Source organism: Amblyraja radiata, chromosome 24 (assembly GCF_010909765.2).
Source record: "Amblyraja radiata isolate CabotCenter1 chromosome 24, sAmbRad1.1.pri, whole genome shotgun sequence".
NCBI lineage: Eukaryota > Metazoa > Chordata > Chondrichthyes > Rajiformes > Rajidae > Amblyraja > Amblyraja radiata.
Window position 1 is genome coordinate 14632317 of NC_045979.1, and position 14141 is coordinate 14646457.

Below are 14141 nucleotides of genomic sequence, written 5' to 3' on the forward strand. Positions count from 1 at the left end.
ATGGTGGAGTCAGCCATGTCTGAGAATAGGTTATAACTGCGTGCATTAGAATGGTGGGAGTAGCTTTTGCAATCAAAAGGACATGGAAAAAATTGTACAACGAAAAGGTTCCCATTTCAACAATGAGGTAATAGAGCCTTTGAAATAAAGACCGATGCCAATACAGCATTGCCTAGGCATAGTTTAGTTTAGTTTATAGGTATAGCGCGGAAACAGACCAACAATTCCCCCACCATTAACATCATCCCACACACACTAGGGACAATTTTACATTCATACTATTTTACTGAAGCCAATTAACCTACAAACCTGTACGTCTTTGGAGTGTGGGAGGAAACCAAAGATCTCGGAAAAAACCAACACAGTTACGGGGAGAACGTACAAACACCGTACAGACAGCATCCATAGTCGGGGTCGAACCCGGGACCCTGGTACTGTAAGACAGCAGCTCTTGCCACCTTGCCGCCCGTGGTTGTTAAATGTTGCATGATGTTTGACAACTGCAGAGGTATTAGTGGGGAGATTACAGCATTGTCACCATGGAGGATATTAGATCATTGTTAAAAGGTTCTATGACCTTACTACAAAGCATCTTCCTGATATTGAGGCCAAATTTTATTCTATTGTGGAGTAGAAATTGTCTGCTTGCTTTATTTAGTTTTTAGTTTTAGAGATATAGAGGCCCTTTGCCCCTCCGAGACCATGCCAACCATCGATCACTCGTACACTAGTTCAATGTTATCCCACTTTTGCATCCTATGCACTACAGGGAATTTACAGAAGCCAATTAATCTACAATCCTGCACATCTTTGAGATGTAGGAAGAAACCGGATAAAAACCACACGAGTCACATGGAGAACGTACAAACTCCACACAGACAGCACTCGCAGTCAGGGTGGAACCCTTGGTCTCTGGCGCTGTGAGGCCTCAACACTACCGCAACGCCAATGTGTGAGAGGGAGAACACAACCAGCTACCACATAGTCATGATCTTGGCCCAATGCCAAGGAGATCCAAGAAGAGTGGAGACGAGGATCCGCTGCACAGATGTAGTACACAAACAAAGCACACACAGACATATTCTGACCACTCATCATGAACGCAGACATGTGATCTGCACACACACACTTCCTGAGCTCAACTCCCTCTGGCCCTCACGCTCCATTCATGCGATACAGTGGCGCAGTGGTAGAGTTGCTGCCTTAAGGGCCTGTCCCACTTTCACGACCTAATTAACGACCTCTGCCGAGTTTGCCCTTGACATACTCGCAGCATGGTCATCACGAGGTCGTAGGAGATCGTAGCAGGCCGTGATGCTAGTCGTAGGTACTCGTGGCATCAAGTAGGTTGGAGCGTTTTTTCAACATGATGAAAAATGTCCATGAGTAAAAAAGGTCGTGAATTAGGTCGTGAAAGTGGGACAGGCCCTTTACTGCGTAAGAGACCCGGGTTCGATGTTGACTACAGGTGTGTCTGTACTTGAGATTGTACTCTCTACCTGTGACCACGTGGGTTTCTCCGGGTGCTCTAGTTTCCTCCCACACTCCAAAGACGTACAGGTTTATAGTTTAATTGGCTTTGGTAAAGATTGTATATTGTCCCTAGTGTGTAGGATAGTGCTATACTAGGGGTGATTGCTGGCCGGCGTGGACTCGGTGGGCCATAGGGCCTGTTTCCGCACTGTATCTTTAAAGTCTAAAGTCCTCTATCCTGATTCTTTCCCTCTGTATCTACAACTCCTTGGTCTCAGCACCTTCCCACCTTTTTTAACACTTCTTTTCTCGTTAGCCCATTTCATATTCCTCCCTTTCTCAAAGTACGCTACACTGCCTCTCCGTGGTTACCCAATCTCCAGCTGCTGGTGAAACCAGCTAGCTTCCCTGGATCATTCTTTTCAGCTGCCAGCCACCATGTTTCCTGAAGCCCATCGCTTTGCTCAGAACCTCTGAAAGAGAAGGAGAATTTTTATTAACCCTCCAGGTACTGCCTGATGGCGAGAACAAGGATGGACCCTTTAGTCAGAGAGTATCTTTAGTCAGAGGGTGATGAATCTGTGGAATTCTTTGCTACGGAAGGCCATGGAGGCAAAGTCAGTGGATATTTTTAAGGCAGAGATAGATAGATTCTTGATTAGTACAGGTGTCAGAGGTTATGGGGAGAAGGCAGGAGAATGCGGTTTGGAGCGAGAGATAGAGCAGCCATGATTGAATGGCAGAGTAGATTTAAGGGGCCGAATGGCCTAATACTGCTCCTATCACTTATGATGCTGTGATCTATGACCTGGGTTGTGCCGCGAGGAAAGACCCGGTGGGCCGTTGCCTGCGGGAGAAGCTCGAATGTGGCCGAGCTCGGCCCCGAAGACCGGAGAGCCGAGGAGGTGGGAGCCACTAGCGACGACGGATGCGAAGGGTGAGCCGGTCCTTTGGTCCAATTTTCCCGCTCCGACCAACATGCTGCATCTATGCTAGTCCCACCTGACTGTGTTTTGCCCAGATCCTTCGAAACCTTTCCCATCCATTTATCTGTCGTGAAGATTTAGGAATGCTTTATTTGCCATATATCCGGAAACAGAACAATGAAACACTTGCAGCAGCACAACAACAAAGAGTTGTGAAATACTGCAATAAACAACAAGAAAATGTTCAGTATGTAAATAAAAAGCACGATTTATATGTGTAACCACAAACAATAATAGTTCAAAGACAAAGACTAAAACAATGTTCTCCATATGTCCTTTAAATGTTGTTATAGTACCTGCCTCAACTCCCTCCATTGGCAGCTCGTTCCATACACCCACGTATGAAACAGTTGCCGTTCAGGTTTCCATTAAATCTTTCCCCTCCCACCTTATACCTACGTTCTCTGGTTCTTGATTCCCCATATCTGGTTAAAAACTATGCACATTCATCCTATCTATTCCAACTGAGGACGAATAAGGTCACGGAGAATAAACTAGACACAATGCTAAAAGGGGCAACCCAGTGGCACCTCTGGTAGAGCTACTGCCTCACATCACCAGAGACACTGGTTCGATCCTGACCACAGGTGCTGTATGTGTGGTGTTAGCACATTCCACCTGGGACCGCGCTGGTCTCCTCCGGGTGCACCGTTTTCCTTCCACATCCCAAATACGTGTGGGTTTGTAGGTTAATTGGCCTCTGTAAATTGCCCTTAGAGTGCAGGGAGTAGTTGCAAAAGTGGAATAACATAGAACTGTTGCATGTTGCAGTTGTATAAGACGTTGGTGAGACCGCATTTAGAACATTGTGTTCAGTTCTGGGCACCAGGTTATAGGGAAGATATTGTCAAGCTTGAAAGGGTTCAGAGAAGATTTACGACGATGTTGCCAAGACTAGAGGGTCTGAGCTATAGGGAGCGGTTGAATAGGCTGGGGCTCTATTCCTTGGATAGCAGGAGCATGAGGGGTGATCTTTTAGAGGTGTATAAAATCATGGGAGGAATAGATCGGGTAGATGCACCGAATCTCGTGCCCAGAGTAGGGGAATCGAGGACCAGAGGACATAGGTTTAAGGTGAAGGGGAAAAGATTTAATAGGAATCTGAGGAGTAACCTTTTCACACAAAGGGTGATGGGTGTATGACACAAGCTGCCAGAGGAGGTAGTTGAGGTTTGGACTATCCCAGCATTTAAGAAACAGTTGGACAGGTACATGGATAGGACAGGTCTGGAGGGATATGGACCAAGTGCAGGCAGGTGGGACTAGTGTAGCTGTGACATGTTGGCCGGTGTTGGGCAAGTTGGGCCGAAGGGCCTGCTGTATCACTCTATGGCTCTATGGCTCTATAACTAGTGTGAATGGGGGATCGATGGTCGCCGTGGACTTGGTGGGCCGATGAGCGTGTTTCCATGCTGTATCTCTAAAACAAAAGTGTGCAGAAGGAATTTGATCCGCCATCAGTGCACAGGGGATACAATGTGAACTGAGCTGAACTCCCTGTATTAGAATTAGAAGGAACGTAAAGGGCAAAAGTAGTAATACTTTAAATCATGTTACTGTTTGCTTTGCATAAGTGTTATTTGTGCAGCCTGTGTATGTACTTTGTGATTATTTTTATGATCTTGCATGCCTGGAGGTGAAAGTCATTTGCAGCTTTATTGTTTTCCACATTGACAGAATGCATTCTGACCTTGTACCATTTCATTGAGGGTAAGGATGGGAATGGCTGACATAGTGTTAGACTCCTCTACTCATTTTACTCATTCAGTGCCAAGAATGTTTGGACTCTGCTCACGGTGAGCCGCATGGGGCGGCAGAAGCTCCTGGCGACCGTGTGGAACGGCAGAAGATCTTGGCGAGCCATGCCCATACTTCGACAGTAGGCCTGGCTCTCCCTCTGCGGGACCACGAACCCACCCTGAGTCCAGTTTAATTTATTTTGGTTTAGTTTAGTTTGGAGATACAGCACGGAAACAGGCCCTTCTGCCCGCTGAGACATCGCCGATCACCAATCCCCGTCCACTAACACCATCCTACACACTGGGGACAATTCATAATCTTTACCAAAGCCAATTAACCTACAAACCTGCGCGTCTTTTCAGTCTGAAGAAGGGTCTCGACCTGAAACGTCACCTATTCCTTCTCTCCAGAGATGCTGCCTGTCGCGCTGAGTTACTCCAGCATTTTGTGTCATCCTTTGATTTAAACCAGCATCTACAGTTAAACATAGAAACATAGAAAATAGGTGCAGGAGGAGGCCATTTGGCCCTTCGAGCCAGCACCACCATTCATTGTGATTATAGCTGATCATCCACAATCAGTAGCCCGTGCCTGCCTTCTCCCCATATCCCTTGATTCCGCTAGCCCCTAGAGCTCTAACTCTCTTTTAAATTCATCAAGTGAATTGGCATTTACTGCCTTCTGTGGCAGAGAATTCCACAAATTCACAACTCTCTGGTTCAAAATGTTTTTTTCTCATCACAGTTTTAAATGGCCTCCCCTTTATTCTTAGACTGTGGCCCCTGGTTCTGGACTCCCCCAACATTGGGAACATTTTTCCTGCAGCTTGTCCAGTCCTTTTATAATGTTATGTTTCTATAAGAGTCCCTCTCATCCTTCTAAATTCCAGTGAATACAAGCCCAGTCTTTCTAATCTTTCCTCATATGACAGTGCCGCCATCCCTGGGATTAACCTTGTGAACGCTGCACTGCCTCAATAGCAAAGATGTCCTTCCTCAAATTAGGAGACCAAAACTGCACACAATACTCCAGATGTGGTCTCACCAGAGCGCTGTACAACTGCAGAAGGACCTCTTTACTCCTGCACTCAAATTGTCTTGTTATGAAGGCCAACATGCTTTTAGCTTTCTTCACTGCCTGCTGCCCTGCATGTTTACTTTCAGTGACAGGTGTACAAGGACACCCAGGTCTCGTTGCACTTCCCATTTTCTTAAACTGACACCATTGAGATAATAATCTGCCTCCTTGTTCTTGCCGCCAAAGTGGATAACCTCACATTTATCTACATTTTACAGCATCTGCCATGCATCTGCCCACTCACACAACCTGTCCAAGTCACCCTGCAACCTCCTAGCATCCTCTTCGCAGTTCACACTGCTACCCATGTGTCATCTGCAAATTTGCTCATTTACTTTTAATCCCATCATCTAAATCATTAATATATATTGTAAATAGTTACGGCCCCAGCACCAAGCATTGCAGCATTCCACTCGCCACTGCCTGCCATTCTGCTAGGGACCCGTTTATTCCTACTCTTTGTTTTTTGTCTGCCAACCAATTCTCTATTCATGTCAATACCCTACCTCAAATACCATGTGCTCTAATTTTGCCCACCAATCTCCTGTGTATCAAAGGCTTTCTGAAAGTCCAGATACACTACATCCACTGGCTCACCTTCATCCATTCTACTTGTCAATTCCTCAAATAATTCCAGAAGATTAGTCAACCAGGATTTCCCATTCATAAATCCATGCTGACTTGAACCAATCCTTTTACTGCTATCTAAATGTGCCGTTATTACTTCTTTAATAATTGACTCCAGCATCTTCCCCACCACCGATGTCAGGCTAACTGGTCTACAATTCCCCATTTTCTCTCTTGCTCCTTTCTTGAAAAGTAGGATAACATTAGCTACCCTCCAATCTACAGGAACTGATCCTGAATCTATAGAACATTGGAAAATTATCACCAATGCATCTATGATTTCTATTGCCACCTCCTTGAGTACCTTAGGATGCAGAACATCAGGTCCTAGGGTTTTTTTCAGCCTTCAGTTCAAGTTCAAGTGAGTTTATTGTCATGTGTCCCTGTATAGGACAATGAAATTCTTGCTTAGCTTCAGCACACAGAACATAGTAGGCATTTACTACAAAACAGATAAGTGTGTCCATATACCATAATATAAATATATACACACATGAATAAATAAACTGATAAAGTGCAAATAACAGATAATGGGTTATTAATAATCAGAGTTTTGTCTGAGCCAGGTTTAATAGCCTGATGGCTGTGGGGAAGTAGCTATTCCTGAGCCTGGTTGTTGCAGTCTTCAGGCTCCTGTACCTTCTACCTGAAGGTAGCAGGGAGATGAGTGTGTGGCCAGGATGGTGTGGGTCTTTGATGATACTGCCAGCCTTTTTGAGGCAGCGACTGCGATAAATCCCCTCGATGGAAGGAAGGTCAGAGCTGATGATGAACTGGGCAGTGTTTACTACTTTTTGTAGTCTTTTCCTCTCCAGGGTGCTCAAATTGCCGAACCAAGCATTCAGTTCCTTCAGTCTACCCAATAATATTTCTTGCCTAATGCAAATTTCTTTCAGTTCCTCTGTCTCCCTAGATCCTGTGTCCTCTACTACATCTGGGAGATTGTTTGTGTCTTCCTTAGTGAAAACAGGACCAAAGCACCTGTTCAACTCCTCTCCCATTTCCTTGCTCCCCATAATAGTTTCTCCTGTTTCTGCCTTCAAGGGACCCACATTTGTCTTTACTAATCTTTTTCTCCCTACACAAAGAGAAGGCAGTGTATGTTCACTATGCACATGCTTATTGGGTCACGTCATAATCACTAGGATTTTCAGATTAAATTATTGGCATTCCTAAAGCCTGACATCTCGATTAAATTCGCCAGGGGCATCTCACTTCCAGAGAAAGCAAAACTTGCAGATTTCCTAAAAATTATACCTCCCTTGCTTATCACTGAGTTCCTCCTGGCACTGATGTGTATTAGTCCACACAATGCAGTGCTCCTAACCTGCTGCTCTCTCTGCATACAGCACACGGATGGCTGATTAAACTACTTCCACGTGAGCCCTTGCAAATAAAGTGCCCCCGGGACGATGCTAATTGGCCTTCTCTTGTGGAATCACAAGATGAAGGTCATCATCTGAGTGTTGCAGTTGCCAGACTCGCCAGAGTACCGCTATCCTGAGATAGAGCAGAATGCAGTTGTGTTAGTTTAGTTTAATTTATTGTAACGTGTATCGAGGTACAGTGAAAAGCTTTTGTTGCCAGCTAACCAGTCAGCAGAAAGACAATACATGATTATAATCGAGCCATTGCGTGCATGCGAGTGTGCGAGTGTGCGAGTGTGTGTGTGTGTGTGTGCGGCATGTGTATTTGCATGTGTGCGCATGTGTGTGTGCGCATGAGTGTATGTGTGCGTGCATGTGTGTGTTGACGTGTGCATGTGCATATGTGTGTGCACATGTATGTGTGCCTTTGCGTGTGCCTGTGCGTATGTGTGCGTGGTATGTGTGCATGTGTGTGTGTGTGTGTGTAGTTTTATAATTCACGAGATGATGTGATGGGATGGATAACAATGAAGACAAATGTAGACAATTACCACAACCACTGCAATGTACTCAAGAGTAGCAGTGCCTGTGTCTTGCCTCATGTCTCTGTCTATTTGCTCCATAGAGGATGCCAACTGATGGAGAGAATCGAGCTATAAAGAGGTCATATCTGATTATATATACCTGCAATAAAAAAGAACTGCAGATGCTGCTTTATACCAAAGATAGACACAAACTGTTGGAATAACTCAGCAGGTCAGGCAGCATCCCTGAAGAACGTGGACTGACGACGTTTGAGGTCAGACTGAAGAAGGGTTCCAACCCGAAACGTCGTCTATTAAATATACCTGGGCTGGTTAAGGGTGCAGAATTGTAAAGAATTCTACTTTTAAGAGAAGTATGTGCAGCACGGTGGCGCAGCAGTAGAGTTGCTGTCTTACAGCGCTTGTAGCACCGGGGAGCTAGGTTTGATCCCGACTACGGGCGCTGTCTGTGCAGAGTTTGTACGTTCTCCCCGTGACCGCGTGGATTTTCTCTGAAATCTTCGGTTTCCTCCCACACTCCAAAGATGTACATGTTTGTAGGTTAATTGGCTTGGTATAAATGTAAAATTGTCCCTAGTGTGTAGGATAGTGTTAATGTGCGGGGATTGCTGATCGGTGCGGGCTCGGTGGGCGAAGGGTGTGTTTCCGCGCTGTATCTAAACTAAACTAAGTACAATATTGTTCATGTGCTATAGCTTTAAAGAGAGTTTATGATGCAATGTGGAATGCGGTGCTGTCTGAATTGTTCTGAACCTTTTCATACTTTTAGTTTTCCTCTCCCCGACTCTTAGTCTGAAGAAGGGTCTCGACCCGAAACATCACCTATTCCTTTTCTCCAGAGATGTTGCCTGACCCTTTGAGATACTCCAGCATTTTGTGTCTATCTTCACGTATTGAATCTACCACTTGGATAAACTGTGGATGATGGCTGGACTTCATGACGGGTACTTGCGTGACTGCACGCAGTTATAAGTAGCCTGATCTTTGCAATAAAGAGTCATTGTTCAGTTCCACACTGAGCAATACAAGTGCCAAGACAAGTAAGACGACTGCAATCCAGACAGTGATGAGTAGCCCGCCAAGCCACTTCAAAGAGACCAGGATGAAAAGAAAAAAATGCAGTACCATGGGTGTGAGGGCAGGGGAGTGGGACTAACCTGTTGCTTTTGCATAGAACCAGCATAGACCTGATGGGCTGAATACATTCCTTCTGCATTCACACTGGCATCTCTGAAAAGTTGAACCTAGGACACCTCAGTCCCAAAGCTTCACAGCTTTGTATCAGACGGCGCAGTGACGCAACGGTAGAGTTGCTGCCCTACAGCGCCAGAGATCCCGGTTCTATCCTCAATATGAGTGCTGTCCGTACAGAGTTTGCACGTTCTCACTGTGTCCATGTGGGTTTCATCCAGGTGCTCCGGTTTCTTCTCACACTCCAAAGACGAACAGATTTGTAGATTGGCTTCTGTAAAAATGTAAATTGCCCCTAGTGTGTAGGATAGCATTAGTCGATTGCTGGTTGGCATGGACGCGGTGGGCCGAAGGGCCTATTTCTGCGCTGTATCTCTAAAGTCTATTGTTTAAAGATCATCTCCTGATTTGAAAAACACCAGAGCATTTCCCTCATTCTGTATCCGGCTCATTCTATTCCCCTGTGGACTATGAATTGTATTGAGCATGATCGTCCTGGTCTATTATTAATTTGGTCTGTGTACTTGTTTCAAGGGGGATGAAGATTGATGATGTATGGAGAGAGTTTCTGGCAGTTCACAAGCATAACATCCAGGGTCCCTTTTCATGCAGCTTTTCTGCTTTACTTCCAACTGCTCCACTATGCCACCATTTTCATTTTGAGTTACGATGAATGAATAAAATTCAACATATTAACAAACAAAATAGAAAATAACAAAAAACAAATAAAATACTGGCACAGGAGTGCAGCAGGTAGAGCCACTGCCTCACAGCACCAGATACTCGGGTTCGATCCTGACCACGGATGCTGTCGGTGTGGAGTCTGCACTGTCTCCCTGTGAACGCGTGGGTTTTCTGCGGTGCTCTGGTTTCCTCCCACATCCCAGAGATGTTCGGGCTGCGGGTTAATTGGCTTCTGTAAATTAACTCCAGTAGGTAGGGAGTAGATGCAAAAAGCGGAACAACATCGAGCTGGTGTGAACGGGTCACAGAGTCATGGAGTCTTACAGCCTGGAAACATGCCCTTCGGCTCAAAATGCCCACACCGACCAACATATCCCATCTACACTGGCCCCACCTGCTTTGTATTTGGCCCAAATCCCTCAAAATCTGTCCTATCCATTCTACCTGTCTAAATGTTTCTTAAAGGTTGCGATAGTACCTGCCTCAACAACCTACTCTGGCAGCTCGTTCCATAAACCCTCTACCGCTAAAAAAGTTACCCCTCAGGTTCCTATTAAATTTCTCCCCCTTCACCTTAAACCTATGCCCTCTGGTCCTCAATTCCCAGACTCTGGGCAATAGACTCTGTGCATCTATCCGATCTATTCCTCTTATTATTTTGTCCACCTCTATAAGATCACTCCTCATCCTCCTGCGCTCCATGGAGTAGAGTTCTAGCCTGCTCAACCTCTCCCTATAGCTCAGGCCATCGAGCCCTGGCAACATCCTCATAAAGAATGATGATCAGTGTGGATTCGATGGACTGAAGAATTTGTTTCCTTGCTGCACCTCTAAACAAAATAGTAAGATTAAACGAGAACTTACCAGTTTGAAGTTTGATCTGTATTTTATGAGGAGCTACGATGAGGGATTACGTGAAGAACCCGCTCAGCACGCATGCGCGGCATACTTCAAAGCAGCGGTGTGGAATGACAGATAGACACAGTTATTGAAGTAAACATAGTAAAGACAAGGAGACATCAGTTTATCAGTTTGACCCATATTATTGAGGGTGGGAGTGGAGGGCACGTAATCCCTCATCGTAACTCCTCATAAAATACAGATCAAACTTCAAATTGGTAAGTTCTCGTTTAATCTTACTATTTTACTTCGGAGTCACGTGAGTGATTCCGTGAAGACTTCAAAGCTCTGTGATTTCAAACCGTGTAACAGGTATTATTTCACACACTGCCGAAGTCCTTGAGGGAGGAAGTGTGTTATCGTAATCAACCAATGAATCTGTTTGTAGAAAAACACAATGGTATTTTTTAACAATAACAATAAAGAAATTAAATTGCTCCCCTGGGCTTAAATTAAATATTTGCAGTCTGAAAAATCTTTTCTGCAAATAAAACAGGTTTTGCCAACGGCTTATTATAGAATTTCTGAACGGTCTTTCCCCCCACCATCCTGCTGTAGCCAGGATGTGGTCTATAAGCACGTCCATTCTTTTAGCCTGACTCCCGCTGTGCCGCTGTTGCTTTGCTGAACGTAATGTCGCGCATGCGGGCTGAGCGGGTTCTTCACGGAATCACTCACGTGACTCCGAAGTAAAATTGATCACTTTTTCACAAATAACCATATAACCATATAACAATTACAGCACGGAAACAGGCCATCTCGGCCCTACAAGTCCGTGCTGATAAAGGCCTCTGATTTATAAAGGCTAGCATACCAAAAGCTTTCTTTACCACCCTATCTATATGAGATTCCACCTTCAAGGAACTATGCACGGTTATTCCCAGATCCCTCTGTTCAACTGTATTCTTCAATTCCCTACCATTTACCATGTACGTCCTATTTTGATTTGTCCTGCCAAGGTGTAGCACCTCACATTTATCAGCATTAAACACCATCTGCCATCTTTCAGCCCATTCTTCCAAATGGCCTAAATCACTCTGTAGACTTTGGAAATCCTCTTCATTATCCACAACACCCCCTATCTTGGTATCATCTGCATACTTACTAATCCAATTTACCACACCTTCATCCAGATCATTGATGTACATGACAAACAACAAAGGACCCAACACCGATCCCTGAGGCACCCCACTAGTCACCTGCATCCAACCCGACAAACAACCATCCACCATTACCCTCTGGCTTCTCCCATTCAGCCACCGTTGAATCCATCTTGCTACTCCTGCATTTATACCCAACAGTTGAACCTTCTTAACCAACCTTCCATGAGGAACCTTGTCAAAGGCCTTACTAAAGTCCATATAGACAACATCCACTGCTTTACCCTCGTCAATTTCCCTAGTAACCTCTTCAAAAAATTCAAGAAGATTAGTCAAACATGACCTTCCAGGCACAAATCCATGCTGACTGTTCCTAATCAGACCCTGTTTATCCAGATGCTTATATATATTATCTCTAAGTATCTTTTCCATTAATTTGCCCACCACTGAAGTCAAACTAACAGGCCTATAATTGCTAGGTTTACTCTTAGAACCCTTTTTAAACAATGGAACAACATGCGCAGTACGCCAATCCTCGGGGACTATTCCCGTTTCTAATGACATTTGAAATATTTCTGTCATAGCCCCGGCTATTTCTACACTAACTTCCCTCAATGTCCTAGGGACATACAATGTTCCCAAGTATGCAGCATCTATGGAAATGTTCCACCCCACCACAGTGTGGCTGCTGCCAGTGACTAATAACATTAACCAGAGCAAGGGTGAAGGCAGATGTTGCATTGAATCAAAGGTACACAAAATTGCTGGAGGAACTCAGCGGGTGCAGCAGCATCTATGGAGCGAAGGAAATAGGCGACGTTTCGGGCCGAAACCCTTCTTCAGAATCAAGGTCTCCAGTCCAAAATCTATTTGTTTTTAAGCCTTTGCATCCCCCCTTCAGCTGAACATAGCAAATCCACAGATACTGGAGTAATTTAAATAAATCAGGGAAAGGCCATGCAGGGTGAAACTTAGAAAGCTTACATTTGCTAGAAATGTTTGTAATTGATATAAATATAAGGTTGGCCAGACGCTCAATTCGTGAACGAACGGACATTTTTCATTCTGTTGGCTTGATGCGTTACTTGAACTTTTTTAAACCTCTTCCTTCAACGGGGATGCGACCTTTTCCCTGTCCTTCTCTGTCTCCGTCTGCGCTGAGGCCTAATATCGTGGAGCTGGCGGCCTCCAACTGGAATCGACCTTGGGGGCTCCAGTGGCAGAGCCTATGGACTTACCATCAAGAGCTGGCTGACTTCGGAGGCTGTGGTGGCGCTGTGGCTGTGACCCGACTTCGGAGCTTCGGAGGCTTCGGCCGCGGGCCCTGTGGACGGTAACATCGGGAGCTCGCAGGTCCCAGGTTGGTGACCGATTCTCGGGAGCTCCCGCAACAACAGCTTCGTCCGCTGGACTGGAGGGTGGCAGCTTCTTCCGCCCTGGGTCACGGAGTTTGAATCGGCCTGTTCGTGGAGTTTGGAATCGGCCGCGGGACTTACCATCACCCGGCGGGGGCCTCAACATCGAGAGCCTCAATCACCTCAACACAGCGGGAGAACAAGCAAGGAAGAGATAAGACTTTTTGCCTTCCATCACAGTGAGGAGGTGCCTGGAGATTCACTGTGATGGATGTTTGTGTTAAACTGTATTCATTGTATGATTTGTTGCTTTTTTTGTCATGACTGCAAGGTACACAATTTTGTTCAAATTATTGTTTGAATGACAATAAAGGATATTGTATTGTACCCTGTATCAGTGTTCAGATTCAGAAGGGAATCATGTTTTGGACGAAGATTTACAATCTCAGAATTGTAACTACATTGGGTTTCGTCACAAGGAATATTTGTTCAAAGGCAGTTTATTGAAAATGGGAAACAGCTTGAGGAATGGTTGACTGTAATCAGCTCCGACATCCCATAAGCTTGTCTTGAACTCAATTGGCGTCTTCATAGAAATGAGTCACATCCTTGAGACTAACTGTTTCCTGTTGCTAAATGGAAAGCCTTTTGGAGTGTAATTAAGAATGTCATCTCGGATACCAACAAGATTAAAAGATTTAGGTCCAGAGCCTTTTGTTTACTGGAACTGATAACGCATCTTGCAGAATTCTTTTGTGACATCAATGATATGTTATTGACCATTTAAAAAAACTTTTTGTGTGTTTGTTCTATGTCTCAGTTCTTGGTTCTTGGTTTCTTGGTCCTCCAAAATATTCCAAATGGAATTTAAACTGGAGGTTTGCTGAAATATTATTCCTTTTGTTTACTGATCTGGACTTGTTTTCCATAAAACGAGTCAAACTTTACCTAGATTAATTGGCTTCTGCAAAATTGTAAATTGTCCCTAGTGTGTAGGATAGAGCTAGTATTGCTGGTCGGCGAGCACTTGGTGTGCCGAAGGGCCTGATTCCATGCTGTATCTTTAAAGTCTAAAGTAAAGAAACGGAAACTTTTG